Source organism: Cyprinus carpio, chromosome B1, assembly GCF_018340385.1.
Source record: "Cyprinus carpio isolate SPL01 chromosome B1, ASM1834038v1, whole genome shotgun sequence".
Classification (NCBI taxonomy): Eukaryota; Metazoa; Chordata; class Actinopteri; order Cypriniformes; family Cyprinidae; genus Cyprinus; species Cyprinus carpio.
This window is the reverse complement of record NC_056597.1, coordinates 12,390,341-12,397,007: the sequence shown is the minus strand read 5'-3', so window position 1 is coordinate 12,397,007 and position 6,667 is coordinate 12,390,341. Positions and strand designations below refer to the sequence as shown.

General features: G+C 34.9%; 1 pseudogene; it reads right to left on the bottom strand.

The window, feature by feature from the left end:
* The window catches only part of LOC122136047, a 3,800-nt pseudogene extending 917 nt beyond the window's left edge, over positions 1–2,883 (bottom strand).
* Between the last annotated feature and the right edge of the window lie 3,784 nt (positions 2,884–6,667).

Here is a 6,667-nt window from a genome sequence, read left to right as displayed (position 1 = left end):
AATATGACCACAGTAAAATGAGAAAAATAATGCATAATGCATGAATAATGTAAATGTATCCCCCTTACCTCCAAAGTGAAACAAAGAAAAACATTATTATTTCTACTATAGTCAGTATAACAACATTACACATTCGTATTTACCAGAAATTTAGAGTTGATGCTATCTGTCCTGCTTTAACCCACTCAAACAGGTTAAAAGTGATACTATTGAGTGATACATGAACCACGTGACTGACCACCACAAGGCAGCAAGATATATGTATATACACACACACACATGTTGGCATATGTGATTTGCGGGGACTCTCCACAAGCGTATAGGTTTTTATACTGTACAAACTGTATTTTCTATCGCCCTACACCTCAACTATCCCTTACAGAAACTACTGGCAATTTTTGAATTTCATAAAACACCTTTCCTCATGAACCATGATTTCCACAAACAAATTCTATACACATAAATTTCCACACAAAACACAAATACATAACCATAACACACACACACACTACACACAAACTTGTCCTCATAAATCATATATACAGAACCAGAACACACACACACACACACACACACACACACACACACACACACCATCCCTGGATATCACTGTTGGTCGTTTAACACTTCTATTGTGTAACAGCTGTCAATTGTTAAATGTATTACAACTAATTACTTACAGTACATCTTACCTCACGGCAACACTCTTTGACCGTTAATATTGCTTCTGTGAAGATCTTTTTATTTGACTATCATGTTGACCTGACTAATGCTGTTAGACAGTCACAGACCGCCAGGGAAAGACTTTGGGCACGCTGCGGCAGCTCAGCCTACAAAGTTATTTTTGCGTTGACAACGCATTGGAAATATTTTTCTGCACCAAAACATTTATTACTCAAACTCTTCTTCTTTTGCTTTTCAGTGGGCTGCTGCCGTCTTAGTTAGTCAAAGACCCTTTCATGCATTCAAAGTTTTGTGCGTTTCATCAAATGGATAAAATGCTGTAAAAGTTAATAAAGTCATAAACCTACCTGCAATAAAAACCAAATCACTCTAATAATGTTTTATTTTATTTTATAGAATTATTTAATGCCTTGATTCTGATTGGTCAACAGCTGTGTTTTCATTAAATAAACATTGCAAAAAGTAGCTTCATTAAATAAACATTGCAAAAAGTAGCTTTATTCATGTTATAAGCACAACTATTTCTGCTTTACCCAACAGTTTCATTGTATCACTGTACAACACCCTTAGCAACATATACAATCAATATAGCATCAAAACTCTTCTATGTATTATGTATTACATATAGATAGATAGATAGATAGATAGATAGATAGATAGATAGATAGATATAAATATATACACAAACAAATTGATATTTAATAATACCTGCTGTCTGCGAGCAGCAACATAGTTGAGTTTGACCATCTCTTTCCCAAACTCCTTAAAGCGATTGGCCAAGTCCTGCTCATTGGTGGCGTTCTTGACAGCTTCTAGAGCTTCTTCCACCTGTAAATCAACAAACACACACACACAAACATCCAACTGTTTAAACATCATCCATAAAATGAAAGGTAGAAGAAAAGTTCGATAAAGCACTTTAACTAATGTGGTTAAGTGACAGTTAACATTTGTAGTGCTTATTATTGGTTCTCCTGGGGCACGTATAAGTCTGACAGTTTTCACTCTCCATAATGAGACTAGCAGAAGAACAAGGAGGTGCTTTGTCCCTTGTGGGACATCTAAAAGTTTTTTCAGCCTCATCCTAAACTCTAAAAGCTCTCCTTTCACAACCATTAAGTTTCACAGATCTTAGTTCTCAAATCTGTTTAGTGATTATATAACAGAAAGGCCGCTGGTAAACAAAAAAGTGTTTAAAATCCATAAACTAAAAAATAAATAAATAAAAAAGAAGAAGAATTGTTTTAATTGCCGGCGGGGAACAAAAATCGAAAGAAAACCGAATAGTGCAACTAGAAGCAAAGGATTATGGGTGTGTGAAAATTAAGGTACAAGAGCAAAAAGCCTAAATTATTCCACTCTGAAAATAGCCTTATCTACACCATAAATATAAATGCAAAATATGGATTCTAATTGATGACCAGAAGCAAGTGAATGAAGTGAATATATGAGAATGTTATTTTTGCATTTTAATGGTCTGTTGCCTAGTTATGCCAGGAGGATGTTGCTTCAGCAATATGCGTTATGCAAATAAACAGCAGGATTCGAGATAAAGACCATTTCTTTGTACTATAATAAATATAACTTCCTGTGCCCTTGAAATGGGTCTCCTTGGATATCAAAACAATTGAGAGACGGGTCTGGCTTGTTCTGACCCGGTGGACATTGACCAGCTGTGAAGACCAGTTGCAGCGATGAAGCTTTGAACACTCAATCAAAAAACGAAAAAAGGGGGAAAAAAAGATGATGATGAATTCACCATGAGACAGCTCTCAATGGCACCAAAAATTTGGTCAATTAATGTATATAAAAGTCTAAAAGTTAAGAAGTAAAAATGTTTGAAGTGGCTAGTTAAGAGTAGGGAGGTAAACACGGAAAATAAAATAAAATATTATTATTAAATGACAAATAAACTGTGGTGAATTTCACAAAATGACCTGCAACTGTGGAAAAATGGCCAGTGAGAAATGAATAAGAAGCAAACATACGATCTTGAGGTGAGCCAGGGAGCCTCATGACGTCAGCCATGTCAGCCAGGATGAGGAGGCGAGTGACAGCAGAAAGGAGGGCTCGGGCGGCACGGACCATGGTGCCACGTTTCACAGAGGAGCAGGGGTCATCCGCAAACTCTGAGGAGGCCACGCGCATCGTCTCACCTACACAGAGACACAAAACAACCAAGACAAAAGCAAACAACATATGTTTTAGAGTTCCACCACACAGCAAATCCCTTGTGCATGTCTAGCATTTTTTTATTCGGAAACTTACTAAAGCTGCATGGACATGTCAATAGTTTATTTATAGCTGTGCATCTGTTTACCAGTGAAATAAACTGAGAGTACAGGCAAGTTTGCCAATGTGCCAGTTTTATGTCACACACTCACTGAAATACAGTCAGGCTTTGGGAAGGTTACTTTGGAAATGTAATAGGTTACAGATTACAAGTTTACCCTATTTATGCAACTTTTTCAAATACTTTATTAATGTAACATTACTTAGTAATGTAACTGATTACTTTTGATTACTTTTTTGATTACTTTTATAAAATTCTAATGAATGTTTATTTGCAACTGTTAATAATTTTCAAACATTTACACTATGCAGGGTTAACCTTACAGTAGTGCTCAACACTGTCAGACTTTCAAAACCCTTCCTGGCTTGAATTAAGATGATCAAATTTGAACACATCCACCACAAAATCAGACTTAAGTTCTGCCTTTTACTTTGAGATTGATCTGAAATTCAGTGCAGATTTAAAATCATAAGAAATAGTTTACTGATACTGTTTTTGAAACCAAATCTTTGCATAACTAACAATGGTTTGGTGAAAAAAAAAAATAGTTAATTAAAAAATAATAATAAATAAATACGGTTATCTAATAACAGTTCTAGAAATTATGTTTATGTGCTCGTGTACTCCTATATTGAGGTGTATGATGATAGTTTTCCCAAAATAAGTAAAATGCACATGAAGTGACAGAGCAGTTCTAGAAATTATGTTTATGTGTTCATGTACTCATATATTGAGGCAGCAGAGGCTGAAAACACCACGAGCTTCAGTAGGCCTATGTGTAGTAAATGAAACCACATGTCTGTGCCATTAATTTCCATGAGGGGCGGACTGGGAAAAAAATATCAAGGTGGGAAATCTCACACTCTTACACCCACAAAAACACATTCTGAAACATGGACAACCTTATTTTTTTGTATGGACCTCACATAAAAAAAAAAGTTACAATATTTAGGTTGAGGACATGCAAAATAATTAAAAGTTCTCTCCTGAACTGCACCTTCACTTCCATTTTTTTTTTTTTTTTTTTATTTTCTTTATTTTGTCCTGATATCTATCTCTCTCATGACTTTAATACTCAAGATTTAACAAAACTATACTTTCTAAATCACCTACACGTCAAAATTATTAGTACATTGCCAGTCACTAAGTAAACAAATACAGTCCGAGCCGAAGAATTGCCAGTCACGACTACTGATTCATGATTTATATTAGAGATTTAATTATCAAATGACAAATTCAGAAATAATCGCTTTAGTACATTCGGCAGGCAATTATACAATAATAATATTAAAATAGCGGGCAAAATCGGGCAAAAAAAAAAAAAAAAAATGTCCTGTAACTGATTACAGTTACATTTATTTTATATGTAACTAGTTACTCCCCAACACTGAATACAGTTAAGTCCATTTTCCAATTCTAACTTTTTTAGAACTTTAACAACAAAAGTAGAAATCAGTATGCAGAAAATAAAGTCTAGAATAAAAAAGCCATTTGTAGACTGGCACAAGAGTGATGTAAGCAGCTTTTTAATACCCTTTCATTTTGATCGACAGTATTAGATGATCATGCACCTCCTGAACTTTTATGTATTCAAAAGTAGCACTTTCTATGTATTTATGTGTTAAAACTTATGAGAAAAAAAGCCTGATTCAGACTGTCAGAACGTTACTGTGGTATGCTTGCTGAAGTAAAAATTAACAATTTGTCTCAAGGTTCATTGACAGAATCTATTAATGACCCTAAAGTAAGCAGACTCCCACCTTCCATCTGAACAGGAGCCGCAGGCGGTGACAGAGTTGATTAATGAAAGCTTTACAAAAAGCCCGACTGAGACATTAGCAAATGTCATTGAATCTGAGAATGATATACAGAGAAGAAAGATTGTGGCAAAAACTGACTTCTCAGAGTCTAGGGAAAGAGAGAATACATTTGTTTTTAAAGCCTGTGCCGGCTCTGTGTGGGTGAACACTTGTGGTGCACATAATAAATATGGCTGTACTTTAGTGTATGTGCGTTGTTCTGCTGTTTCTCTCACGGTGAACTGAAATAGACAGAGCATCGCTGCTGCCCCTCCATTTCCAGGGGGAAATGTCAGCACTGTCCTCTGGCTTTGTGCATTGTTGTGGCAGCTCTACCTTCACGGATTACCACAGAAGGTTATAATCTTATTTTCCATCCTTTTTTTTTTTTTTTTTTCAACCCCAGTATATTTGATCAAGTCAAAAGAACAGACACATTCAGGCAAATTCTCATCCAAGCTAATGTGAAGCAATCCTTATTTTTGCTATGATGTTTGGTCATGCTAAGGGCATAGAAATCAAAAGCTAAAAAACTGTTTTAAACCTGCTTTCAAAATTCCAGACTGTATATCATATCCGACTGACCTAGAATAAATGAATGAAGTGAGTGTTAGAGAATACCAATTCATATTTAATTAGGTGAAATGCTTATTTCTCCAGAGAAACTAAATCATAGTAAAAAAAAAAAAAAAAAAAAAAATGTATACATTGAACTAAATTCTCACCTCACCTGTCAAAAATAAATTTCTACCAACTACTGAACAGAGGGACTGTGTGGTACTAAGGGCATGTGATTCATCTATGCTGACTTAAATAAACCAGATGGATAGACATCATCTTTGTAACACAATGTTGACAGCCAGCCACTACTCCAGATGCTGCCTAGTAAAGAGAGCAATGGAAAGGTTTTAAGACACACACACATACACACCACACACACACACACACCACACACACACACACACAATACTTGCACTCTGTAAAGAGAGGAACTGTAGGTAACTAGAGGTCAGAGATCATTATGCTAATTATTTTTGACAACAGAGAGAGAACGTGTAAAGAGGTCAATGTTATTTCTTATTATTTTATATGAACAGTAATTAGAGTTTGTTAAATAAAGAGAAAACTGAATCCAACTACATCCATTGGGACTGCCACTACTTCAGCTTCAGCTTTGGTAAGCAAATTAACACTATAAAACTGATCATGAGCCCACCAGTATTCAATGAGCGTTTGTGCCAAAACAAAACAAACACAAACAAACAAAACAAACAAAAACAAAACAAAACAAAACAAAACCAAACAAAACAAAAACAACCAAAACAAAACAAAAAACAAAACAAACACAGTGACTGATAAAATGTTGAGATGGATGGGTCATCACTTTCTCATCATTAAAAAACAGTGACAGATGACAAATGTTGATAGAATGGTCTATCAGTTTCTCGTCATTAAAAACAAAAACACACACACAAAAAAAACTGACTGATAAAATGATTAGATGAATAGGTCATCAGTTTTTCATCATTTAAAAACAAAAACAAAAAAAAACCTAAACTAAACAAAACTAAAACAAAAACACAGTGACTGATAACTAAAATGTTAGATAAATTGGGACTTAAAAGATTTCTCCATGTTTTATTGGACCTTGAAAGAGCAAACTTAAAAAGGATAGCATTAGCTTGAAAAGCCTATTGATCACTGAGATGACCCCCTTTAGCTCTCATCATTTTTTTCCCTGCAACCTTGTTGGAAAAACCTCTACAGTCTTTGTTTCCCTTCATTCTGCGGTGTATCTTCTGCATTACCTTTTGATTCCATACTCGACCTTGCTGAAACACTAAGATAAAATATAGTAAAGTATATTATTAAATTATTTCGTGAAACAAAC